The following is a 12,650-nucleotide window of genomic DNA, read 5'->3' on the forward strand; positions in this document are numbered from 1 at the left end:
TTGAGAGCATACTGACTGGTTGCATCATCGCCTTGTATGGCAACTGCTCGGCCTCTGACTGCAAGGCACTACAGGGGGTAGTGCGTACGGCCCAGTATATCACTGGGGTCAAGCTTCCTGCCATCCAGGACCTCTATACCAAGCAGTGTCAGCAGAAGGCCCTAAAAATTGGCAAAGACTCCAGCCACCCTAGTCATAAACTGTTCTCTATGCTTCCGCACGGCAAGCGGTACCAGAGCGCAAAGTCTTGGTCCAAGAGGCTTCTTAACAGCTTCTACCCTGAAGCCATAAGGCCTCTGAACAGCTAATTAAATGGCTATGTCATGGAATTTTAATGTTTGCTTTTCTGATAACTAATTTCTGTGTTCTATTCATGTGCTGTTCTATAAACCAATTTCTGCGTTCATGCAAGTGGCTGACTGTACAAATCCTCACTATCAGTTGCTGCAATTTGGCAGTACGCCCAGATCTTGTTTTGAGAAAGAACTGAAGATATATCAGCTTCAAGGTCTCAGCTTAGAGAGAAGAAGCCTCGTGAGATATTTGTCTGTCACATGTTATGCCCAGGCAGACCTTCTGATTAACTTGTGTACTATGGTGCATTGAGTTAGTTGGAACCTCTCCAGCGCGCTGTCAAATAAACAATGATTCAATTAAGATTAACTTCGAGTGTCCCTGTGTAATGGTTTCCACAACAGCTACCCAGACTATTTGCATTGTTCCCCCCACCCCCATTTTTACGCTGCTGCTACTCTCCGTTTATTATCTATGCACAGTCACTTTACCTCTACCTACATGTACATTTTACCTGAATTACCTCAACTAACCTGTGCCCCCGCACATTGACTCTGTACTGGTACCCCCTGTATATATCTTCTACTGTTATTTTATATAAATTTCTTTTTACTTCAGTTTATTTTAGTAAATACTTTAACACTTATTTTTTTTAAATATGCATTGTTGGTTAAGGGCTTGTAAGTGAGCATTTCACGGTAAGGTCGACACCTGTTGTATTCGGCGCATGTGACAAATACCATTTTATTTGATTTGATTTGATGAAGAATGTAAGTTAAAAAAGTTTAGCTGAGAATTTGCCAGTGATTCTAATATTTTTGCAAGGCCACCCGCCGCCTTACAGATCTTAGAGATGGCACCAGAAGCAATTGTTAAATAAAAAATATGGGTCATAGGTGCAACAATGAGGGGGGCAGAAAGCTGTAGGAGAAAGGGATCAAGCAAATCAACTCCTGTGGATCGTTTTGCATACATTTTTTTGCATGGCTCTTAAAATACACCATTGACATAACATAACATTCAAATGAAGAAAAATAAGCGAGGGCCTGGAAATGCATCATTCTCTGCTATTTGTTTAGAAGTGAATAAAGGTATTTTCCGAAACCATTCTTTCAAATTGATGCCCAGCTGAGGCAAAATGGTTGTGTAAAGCACCACAAATGTAATTTGTGTCTGTTATAGAAGCAGCGGCTTTCATAACCTACTGGGGCACTGAGAGGGAGGATATTTTTTTCTTCAAAGATTTGACCGCTTTCCTATAAGGGCACAAGGTGAGACCCAAATGCAGAAACAGGAGGCAGATGGTTGAGCTCCGATATTTATTATAACAAAAGGGGTAGGCAAAAGACAGGTCGGCTACAGGCGAGATTTCATGAACCAGGTCAGAGTCCAAACAGTACCAGACGATAGGAAGCCTTGAAGTCAGGACAGGCAGGGGTTCAGTAACCAGGTCAGAGTCCAAACGGTTCAAGACGATAGGTAGGCTCGAGGTCAGGAGCAGGCAGAGTGTCAGGCAGGTGGGCTCAGTCAGGACAGGCAAGGGTCAAAACCAGGAGGGCGAGAAAAGAAAGACTGGGAAAGCAGGAACTGAGACACAAAAACGCTGGTTGACTTGTCGAACTGGCAGAGAAAGACAGGAAACACAGGGATAAATACACCGTGGAAAATAAGCGACTGTAGGGGGTAGAGACAAGCACAAGGACAGGTGAAACAGATCAGGGCATGACATTTCCAGAATGTAGCTGTATTTCCACCACTCTCAGATACACAATTCAAGAAGTATATCTAAAAAAGAGAAAGGGGAAAAGAGAAAAGGGAAAATGCTGAAAAGGATAGGGAGGTAGCAAAATAGAGAGAGAAAAAAAGAGAAGGAAATTGAGCAAATAAGAGAGTTAGAGTGCTAAAGGGAGAAAACAGAACACAAGACAGCAGACAACAGTAAACAGCATTGGGAAGATGAGAGAGAGAGAGACCGGCAGAGGAAAACAGATACTGCACACAGAACGAAATCCCAATCTCTCGTCAGCAGGCAGGCAGTCCATAAGTACCAAACTCCAATTGGGCGCTGAAGTTGCCAAACTCCTTCTACCATAGTTTTTTCCGGGGTGGCGCTGTAGCTGCTGAAATTGTTGGATAGCTCGTGGTGTTCCTGCGGCGACAGACTGCTGCCCATCTCTGCTGCGCTCGAGGGCCCTTGAGGCAGCCATTATCTGGATGTCCTCCTCGCCGAGGCATATGGGTAATTACTGAGCTAATAGAGTGATGGAGGGGAGGCAGAAGCAGGAGCCTTGGTCAAATAGATGACGCATTAGTGCTCTGTCTTTTGTAAGCACTTAATGTGTGGGTACGGTGGGGGGACATGTCATTTTGGAAGGGTTGGGATCCTTGAGCGAACGCAAGCAGTCGTGCTCGTGTTGATAGATACACACACACTTCTGCCCAATAGACACACATGGATGCCCACACACAAACACACTTACAGTATAGGCTTACGAAAATCCACAGATGCATCCCTCCCACATGCATACTCCGATTACGGTGCTTTGTTTTGCTCTTTTCTCTAAGTGTGTAAATAGTGTGAAATCTAATTATCACAGTTACACACACACACACAGTGAATACAGATGAGTCCAAACATGCGGGGGGAACCTGCCCAGTCTATTGAGGTCTGATATGAGAATCCACTCCATCAATTACGTTAAAGAGGCTCGCTCTAATGATGGCCACAGCTGTAATCACACAGAACAGGCTTTTGTCGTCACACTGAACCATTTCAGCTATTATTGTCCATGCCACAAAACAAAGAAATGTTAGCTAAAGCCTCAGCAGAATGTTTTGAGGTAAGAATTAGCTTTCGAGTTTTAGTTGCTGAATTCACATGGTGAAATTGTTGGAGTCTTGGAGATACAAGTTGTCTGTTGGACAGTCAATTTCAAGACTGCACGTACTGAAGTCAAACAAAAAACTGCAAGATGTATTGTATTTCCCTTCATCTTTGACAAAAAAACAACAGCAAATTCCTGATTAGCGTCCTGACCTCCTAACCCTAGATAAACAGCGAGGACTAAGTGATTCAATAAAAACACATCTATCCCTAAATAACACCGTAAACACATTTACCTAAAATACATCTAGCGCTCTGTATCGTTACCCTAATTATTATTCCACTGTGCCATTAGCATAAAAACAGACTTGCCAAAAGATTGAATCAAAAGAATAAGACCACATAGCGGGAGTTTACCTGCCTGCGCAGTAAAGCATATCATTAACTGTCCAAATGGACTTCATTGTTACAGCGTCCATAACAATAGGAAGTAAAGGCATGTAGGTTCCCCTCAATATAACCTGACATTAAGCCCTGTCTACTTACACACAATCCCCACAATTAGCAACATGTGTATTTTATTCCAATAGTGAATATTACATAGAAACATATTATTCATTCAGTCCCAACATATGAAACTGTGTAATTGTATTTTTCCCTGTCAGAAATAGCACCCTCCATTATCAAACAAAAGACTGTATTACTGATATCATTATCAAAGTTTTTTGTTGTTGTTGCTTTCAGCGCTTAAATTACTTTATTTCGCATGGTCCCTCCATCGTCCTTCCGTGTGGCTCAGTTGGTAGAGCATGGTGTTTGCAATGCCAGCATGGTGTGTGCAACGCCAGGGTTGTGGGTTCGATTCCCACAGGGGGCCAGTACAAAAAAAAAATGCATGAAATGAAAATTAAATGTTTGTATTCACTACTGTAAATTGGTCTGGATTAGAGAGTCTGTTAAATGTAATGCTATTTTTCAGTTGTCGTGGAAGCCATGTGACTTTTTCCCCAAAGGTCGACTCACAGGCCGTGTGCTATTGAGTCACAATCTGTGGAGTTATAATTATATGGGTAATGGTAATACCATGCCATTTTTATCTCACAGCTTTTGCCAGAAACTAGAAATAGCTTAATTGTATCTAATTCGGGTGTACCTTTGATGAAGAGGGATTTTCAACAGCACTCGCATGTCAGCTGGTCTTTGCTTCAGGGCGGTTCAAAGATATCCCTGATCTCTGGATCACCTTGAGGAGGTTGCTCTAGGCGTTCCTACCTCCCCTGACTGCCAATGAGGGGAGTTGGCACCAAATTATGGTGGAAAGAACCTATAATTGGAAAAAACTCAGTGACCACTACTAAAGCAACCCTCACTAAGTCTCCCCATAAATATATTGAACAGCATATTGTATGTGTATTGAATAGAGTTCAATTTGACCACAGAGTGCCCAGAGGTAGTGAATATGACTGACAGAGTAACAAACTCCCAAAATGACAGAGTAAAACAAAACAAATGCAAATTGTGAGGCCAGGCCGGGTAAGACAGCACCTGGGTTAAACAGGGACGTGCGGCTCTCAAGTGCTGGCAACCTGGTCCTTACTCCATCAATGGGGGGCAGACCACTCTCTATGCCATCTCCTCACATTCATACAGCGATCCATCTATCCTTCCATCCTCCAGACAGGGACCCTCTCCTCTCTTCCTGGCACTCCACCGTGGCCCCTGCCCCGGGGAGGCCAGACCTAGTCTCCCCAACTCTCCACGGCCCTTCAGACATCTACTAAGAAAGAGCAGAGAGGCTGGGAAAAAGAGAAGAGAGAGGAGAGAGACAAGAAAGAAAAGCTGGAAAGAATGTGCAGAGATGCAGAGATGAGAGAAGTGAAAAGAAGAGAAAAAAAATGTTGAGTGAGCAAGAGGAGGATGGAGGAGAGGCATATTGCATTGTGCCCTTGAGGGCGGTGGTTGGTTGGGGTTCACATGATGTATTAATGTGTGAAGCTCAAGCATTCTCTGTCATGCTAATCTCCCTGTGTGTCTTTGTTATGTTGGCTGATATCTGTTAGTGTCACACACACACACTCGTCTTTCCTCACTTTCTTCTCTTTCATGTGCCCCCCTCTCTTTTGGATTGGACGAGCAGAGGGAGTAAGAGGGTAAACACTGCTGTTTTCTAAAAGGATCGCATTTGAATAACTAATACATTGTTAGCATTAGCATACATACATAATTCAGAATGGAAAAGGTGAAGTCGTTTTCCAACTCAATGTTACATTAACTGGCACAGCAATACAGTATAGTAACTAAGAACTGCTTATCGGAATTTTTGCAAAATATAGACCATTTCAAAAGGAATTTGTTTTAATGCTCAAAGGGAAGTGACTTGGAGATTCATTCATTCTACGCACTTCGGGGCAACTACAGTGGTAAGGGAAGGTACATCTTTTAACTGATAATTTTATGTTAATATTAAAATAAAATGTTTTAGATGATACATTAAGCTGTCTACTTTCTTATCTGGATTCAACTCTATCTGGCTGAAATCTTTGACAAAAGGAAAAAATGGAGAGAGAAAAGGGAATAACAACTGCCAGGATATCTTAGAGGTACTGTGGCTCTATGGTCTCTATTGGTATGAATGGAGGGATGGAGGAAACAGGAGGGAATCTCTTCCTGCATGTTTATCTACAATAATTAGGCTGTGAGGTTGGATCTGAAGAGGCAGGGTTGGGGTTGGCAGTAGGAGGCCACTGCCACATTAGAGAGGAATGAATATGGATGCACCCGTCAAGCCGGGCCAGAGTTCGAGCACATCACCACCCCAACACTGGAGACAGCAAGCATTCTTTCTGATTTGGTCTAACTTTAGAGAGAGCGGGAGCGAGAAAGACAGAGGCCAACGCGGAGGGAGGGAAAGGGAGAAAGATGGGAGGGGAGAAAGAAGTTGAGACTGTTATATACTCTTGTGTTAACTGGAAAAACATTGTTATTTTTCTTCCTCTCTATAAACTTTAGCATGAAAACAATGGGGAAGAAAAAAAGGAGCCAGGCTGGTTTGACAAAGACGAGAATGGATGGTATGTGAATGCCAAGCCGCCATCTGCTCTGGAGGACGACCAAATTCATGACACACTTCAGCAATCCCACAATCCTCTGCTCCAGAGCGTTCCAGCTAGGCGCCCCTTTCATACACTTCTCAGCTCCCAGAGTCAGTGTGATTTTTCCCTTTTCTCTTCCTTAATTAAGTCATTAATTCCTTTCTTTGGCCCTCTCTTATTAATGACCGCCGAGGCACAAACAAGCCCCGGTCGCTTCCTATTGAGGCCCGGTGATTGGCCATAATTGCAGCGAGGGCCTAAGTATGGGAGAGTGGGATTGGGGGACGTGGGACACCTTTATTTTGAGGGGGGGCAGGAGGGGGTTAGGTGAAGCCCCTCCTCTCTTGAACTGTACTACATTAGTGTCACTGATCATTTGCCAGAACCTCAATGGAGCCCATGAAGAAGATGACCTGAACAAGTCACACCACAATTTTTTTTAAGAGAAAGTGCTACCTGGGGGATGCATAAATATGCATGTTAAACAGTGGGTCCTTTCGTCCGGCGGCCATCCTAATATTATTATCAGGCAAGATTCAGCCCAGTCTTGTTCAGAACCCTCATCTGGTCAAATGCTTGTTGATACTACAGGAATATTTTTTACACTCTTCTTTTTTTGTACGAAAATGGAAGATAATTGGGGCAAATAGCTACTTAATATGCTCTATGATTATTAAGTATGATAAATCACACAGGCCACAGCAAGTCACAAAGTGTTTCATGTTAAATTCAAGTTGGGTATCACCATCAACTACAATATGCTAGATCCACCAGAGGAATGCACGGCAGCCATTTTACATTTTGTTCTTGTCCACTACCTTGTTTTGAAACACTCAGGAAAACGCTCTCCCTCCCGTTCTTTGGGCTGGGCCTCGTTACATATATATAGCATAGTCTACTACATTATGAGTTATAATACCCGTAAAGCCTAGCGGTCAAACACAGAAATTCTTCCAATCGTTTTTCCACCATTCATTTTATCCATTGTGTATTTTAGAAACACTTCAAATAAGGGTTGTGTTTCGTGTAGGCTTACCCTGCCATGGCATTTTGATAACCGTGTAAATCTCTCTTGGATAAGGTGATTTTTATCAATATATTCGCCTGTATTTACCTCCCCAAAAGGAAACGCTAATTAGCTGCTTACGTGGCTATCATACAGAAGTACAAATGCCTGTCTTAACCTGTTATGGCTAGGGGGCAGTATTTTCACGGACGGATTAAAAACGTACCCGATTTAATCTGATTAGTACTCCTGCCCAGAAACTAGAATATGCATATAATTATTAGCTTTGGATAGAAAACACTCCAAAGTTTCTAAAACTGTTTGAATGGTGTCTGTGAGTATAACAGAACTCATTTGGCAGGCCAAAACCTGAGAAGATTCTGTACAGGAAGTACCCTGTCTGACCATTTCTTGGCCTTGTTGATTTCTTGGCCTTGTTGACCTACGTAACAGCCAGTGGAATCCTGTGGCGCGTTATTCAAATACCTTAGAAATGCTATTACTTCAATTTCTCAAACATATGACTATTTTACACCATTTTAAAGACAAGACTCTCGTTAATCTAACCACACTGTCCGATTTCAAAAAGGCTTTACAACGAAAGCAAAACATTAGATTATGTCAGCAGAGTACCCAGCCAGAAATAATCAGACACCCATTTTTCAAGCTAGCATATAATGTCACAAAAACCCAGAAGACAGCTAAATGCAGCACTAACCTTTGATGATCTTCATCAGATGACACACCTAGGACATTATGTTATACAATACATGCATGTTTTGTTCAATCAAGTTCATATTTATATCAAAAACCAGCTTTTTACATTAGCATGTGACGTTCAGAACTAGCATACCCCCCGCAAACTTCCGGTGAATTTACTAAATTACTCACGATAAACGTTCACAAAAAGCATAACAATTATTTTAAGAATTATAGATACAGAACTCCTCTATGCACTCGATATGTCCGATTTTAAAATAGCTTTTCGGTGAAAGCACATTTTGCAATATTCTAAGTAGATAGCTAGCCCTGTGATGCCGGGCTATTTAGACACCCAGCAAGTTTAGCACTCACCAAAGTCAGATTTACTATAAGAAAAATGTTATTACCTTTGCTGTTCTTCGTCAGAATGCACTCCCAGGACTTCTACTTCAATAACAAATGTTGGTTTGGTCCCAAATAATCCATTGTTATATCCAAATAGCGGCGTTTTGTTCGTGCGTTCAAGACACTATCCGATAGGGTAAAGAAGGGTGACGAGCATGACTCATTTCGTGACAAAAAAATTCTAAATATTCCATTACCGTACTTTGAAGCATGTCAACCGCTGTTTAAAATCCATTTTTATGCCATTTTTCTCGTAAAAAAGCGATAATATTCCCACCGGGAATCTGCATTTAGGTAAACAGACGAAAGAAAATAAAGCATGGGGTTGACTCGGGCACGCGCCTAAGCCCATTGTCCTCTGATCGGCCACTTGCCAAAAGCGTAAATGTGTTTCAGCCTGGGGCTGCCTCGATATCATTCAGCTTTTTCCCGGGCTCTGAGAGCCTATGGGAGCCGTAGGAAGTGTCACGTTACAGCAAAGATCCTCAGTCTTCAATAAAAAGAGCCAAGAAGAACAACAACTTGTCAGACAGGCCACTTCCTGTAAGGAATCTTCTCAGGTTTTTGCCTGCCATATGAGTTCTGTTATACTCACAGACACCATTCAAACAGTTTTAGAAACTTTAGGGTGTTTTCTATCCAAAGCCAATAATTATATGCATATTCTAGTTACTGGGCAGGAGTAGTAACCAGATTAAATCGGGTATGTTTTTTATCCGGCCGTGTCAATACTGCCCCCTACCCCCAACAGGTTAACAACAAGTGTAGCTTTAATTTGGTGTATTGCATGTGTGATTTCATGAAAGTTTAATATTTATAGTAATTAATTTGAATTTGCTGCTCTGCCATTTCACCGGATGTTGTCAAATCGATCCCGCTAAAGGGATTTGATCCATAATTAAGTGAACTAGTAATGTTTTTGGAGACAATCAGCTTTGAAATCAGCATATTTTGCATTATGGTTTACTTTATCACTAACACAGTACTAGGGTAGTGAATTGATGATAACTTCAGTTGTAAGCTAGCAAGGAAAGTTAGCCTACAATTAAAACTGGAAGGTACCAGTATCGTGTTGAATTGTAAAAGTGTTCTAGCCTGTATGGATGCACATTGTTTTGCGAACAGTAATGAACAGTTCCAACATTTCTGCATGCTGTGTTGCATTATTCAAGTGTGTTAATGTCACAGTTTACTGTGAACCCTTTCTCACTCCACCCAACACAGGATTTACTGAGAACACTATAAACAAAGAAACAAAAAACGACAGCCCACAGTTGTGTCAGGTTAGACAACTAAACAGAAATTAACCACCCACAAACACAATGAAAAAAAACCCTACTTAAATATGGTCTCTAATCAGAGGCTACAAGATTCAGCTGCCTCTGAGACCAACCCCAAACAAATCCAACATAGAAATAGATACCCTAGAAAAAACATAGAAATAGAAGAACATAGAACCTAACCCCAAAACACACAGAAAAACACCCCCTGCCACGCCCTGACCAAACTACAATAACAAATAACCCCTTTTACTGGTCAGGACATGACACTCTTTTATAAGTAAAAAGTGTAATGCATGTATTTACGTGTTGAAGGTCTCCGTTGGGTATCAATTCGTGGGCCGAGTTCCACTTAGTGGGAAAGGTTTGGCCGGCGCCTTGTTCTTTCGTCTTCAGGTGTAAGTCTCTGATTGTCCACACGATGTCACAATGTCCTTTCTCTTAGTCGTCTGTTTCCTTGCACTCGTTCTGTGAGACTGGTCTTCTCAGGATGGCTAATCAGCCGTGTCGACGCTACCAGTGTGGATAGGAGGCCTTTGTAGACACCGGTGACTTGTAACGAATAGCCACCCGGTGACTTGCTTAAATTCACCTTCCTAGATACAGTACTTCGATTAGCTTGTGAATTCAAATAGACTTTATAACAAAAAGTAACAAAGCTGAGCAATTCCATGGAACAACTGCCTTCTCTTGTTACAGACCTCAGGCTTTATAGGTTTCCTCTTTCTGATAACACACATGGTCACTCCCCTCTATGTAGATGATTAACCTGTTAGGGCTAGGGGGCAGTATTGACACGGCTGGATAAAAAACATACCCGATTTAATCTGGTTACCACTCCTACCCAGTAACTAGAATATGCATATACTTATTACATATGGATAGAAAACACCCTAAATTTTCTAAAACTGTTTGAATGGTGTCTGTGAGTATAATAGAACTCAAATGGCAGGTCAAAACCTGAGAGATTCCTTTACAGGAAGTGGCCTGTCTGACCATTTCTTGAACTTCTTTTCCATCTCTATCATTTACTAAGGATCTCTGCTCTAACGTGACACTTCCCACGTCGTCCATAGGCGCTCAGAGCCCGGGAAAAAACAGAATGTCGTCATTCCAGCCCCAGGCTGAAACACATTATCGCCTTTCTCAAGTGGCCGATCAAGGGACACTGGGCTTATGCGCGTGACCCCGACCGCCCCCGCCTTTGGGATTTTTTCCTCTGTTTGCCGAAAAGGAGATTCCCTGTCGGAATATTATCGCTTTTCTACGAGAAAAATGGCGTAAAAATGTATTTTAAACAGCGGTTGACATGCTTCAAAGTACGGTAATGGAATATTTAGAATTTTATTGTCACGAATTGCGCCATGCGCGCGACCCTTATTTACCCTTTCAGATAGTGTCTTGAACGCACGAACAAAACGCCGCTATTCGGATATAACGATCGATTATTTGGACCAAACCAACATTTGTTATTGAAGTAGCAGTCCTGGGAGTGCATTCTGACGAAGAACAGCAAAGGTAAACACATTTTTCTAATAGTAAATCTGAATTTGGTGAGGGTCAAACTTGGTGGGTGTCAAAATAGCTAGCCTGTGATGGCGAGCTATCTACTCAGAATATTGCAAAATGTGCTTTCACCGAAAAGCTATTTTAAAATCGGACACCTCGATTGCATAAAGGAGTTCTGTATCTATAATTCTTAAAATAATTGTTATGTTTTTTGTGAACGTTTATCGTGAGTAATTTAGTAAATTCACCGGAAGTGTTCGGTGGGAATACTAGTTCTGAACGTCACATGCTAATGTAAAAAGCTGGTTTTTGATATAAATATGAACTTGATTGAACAAAACATGCATGTATTGTATAACATAATGTCCTAGGCGTGTCATCTGATGAAGATCATCAAAGTTTAGCCTCTATGGGCTAGGTGGGACGCAAGCGTCCCACCCGTGGTGCACTCCATCAACAGCAGGTGCATTTCAAGAGCGGCAAATTTGAATCCAAATAAATGTCAAAATTCAATTTTTTCAAACATACAACTATTTTACACCCTTTGAAAGATAAACATCTCCTTAATCTAACCACGTTTTACGATTTCAAAAAGGTTTTACGGCGAAAGCATAGATTTAGAGTATGTTAGGACAGTACATTTACAAGAGTTGTGTGTAATGTTGTGCCAATTCAAAGACAGGCGTCACCAAAACCATAAATCAGCTAAAATTATGCACTAACCTTTTACAATCTCCAACAGATGACACTCCTAGGACATTGTGTTAGACAATGCATGCATTTTTAGTTCTATCAAGTTCATATTTATATCCAAAAACAGCGTTTTACTGTGGCATTGATGTTCAGGAAATCGTTTCCCTCCAATAACCTGCATTCAAGTCAGCACCACAAATTAAATAATTAAAATTAGAAAACATTGGTAAAATATTATATTGTCATTTAAAGAATTATAGATTTACATCTCTTGAACGCAATCAACTTGCCAGATTTAAAAATAACCTTTCTCGGAAATCACACTTTGCAATAATCTGAGCACTGCGCCCAGAAAAATACGCGTTGCGATACAGACTAGCCGCCATGTTGGGGAGATCTAAAATCGAAAATACTATGTAAATAATCCATTACCTTTGATTCTCTTCATCAGATGTCACTTCCAGGTATCACAGGTCCATAACGAATGTAGTTTTGTTCAAAAAAGCTCATCATTTATGTCCAAAAATCTCCGTCTTGTTAGCACATGATCTAAGCCCGCCGGACTTCACTTCATGAACGAGGGGAAAAAATATATTTACGTTCGTTCAAACATGTCAAACGTTGTATAGCATAAATCATTAGGGCCTTTTTTAACCAGAACATGAATAATATTCAAGGTGGACGAATGCATTCTCTTTTATAACGTATTGGAACGAGGGTACCCAACATGAACTCGCGCGCCAGGTGTCTAATGGGCCATCATCGTTCCATGGCTCTTGTTCGGTCAGATCTCCCTCCAGAAGACTCAAAACACTTTGTAAAGGCTGGTGACATCTAGTGGAAGC

The sequence above is a fragment of the Salmo salar genome, chromosome 15 (assembly GCF_965601325.2).
Source record: "Salmo salar chromosome 15, fSalSal1, whole genome shotgun sequence".
NCBI classification, from domain to species: Eukaryota; Metazoa; Chordata; class Actinopteri; order Salmoniformes; family Salmonidae; genus Salmo; species Salmo salar.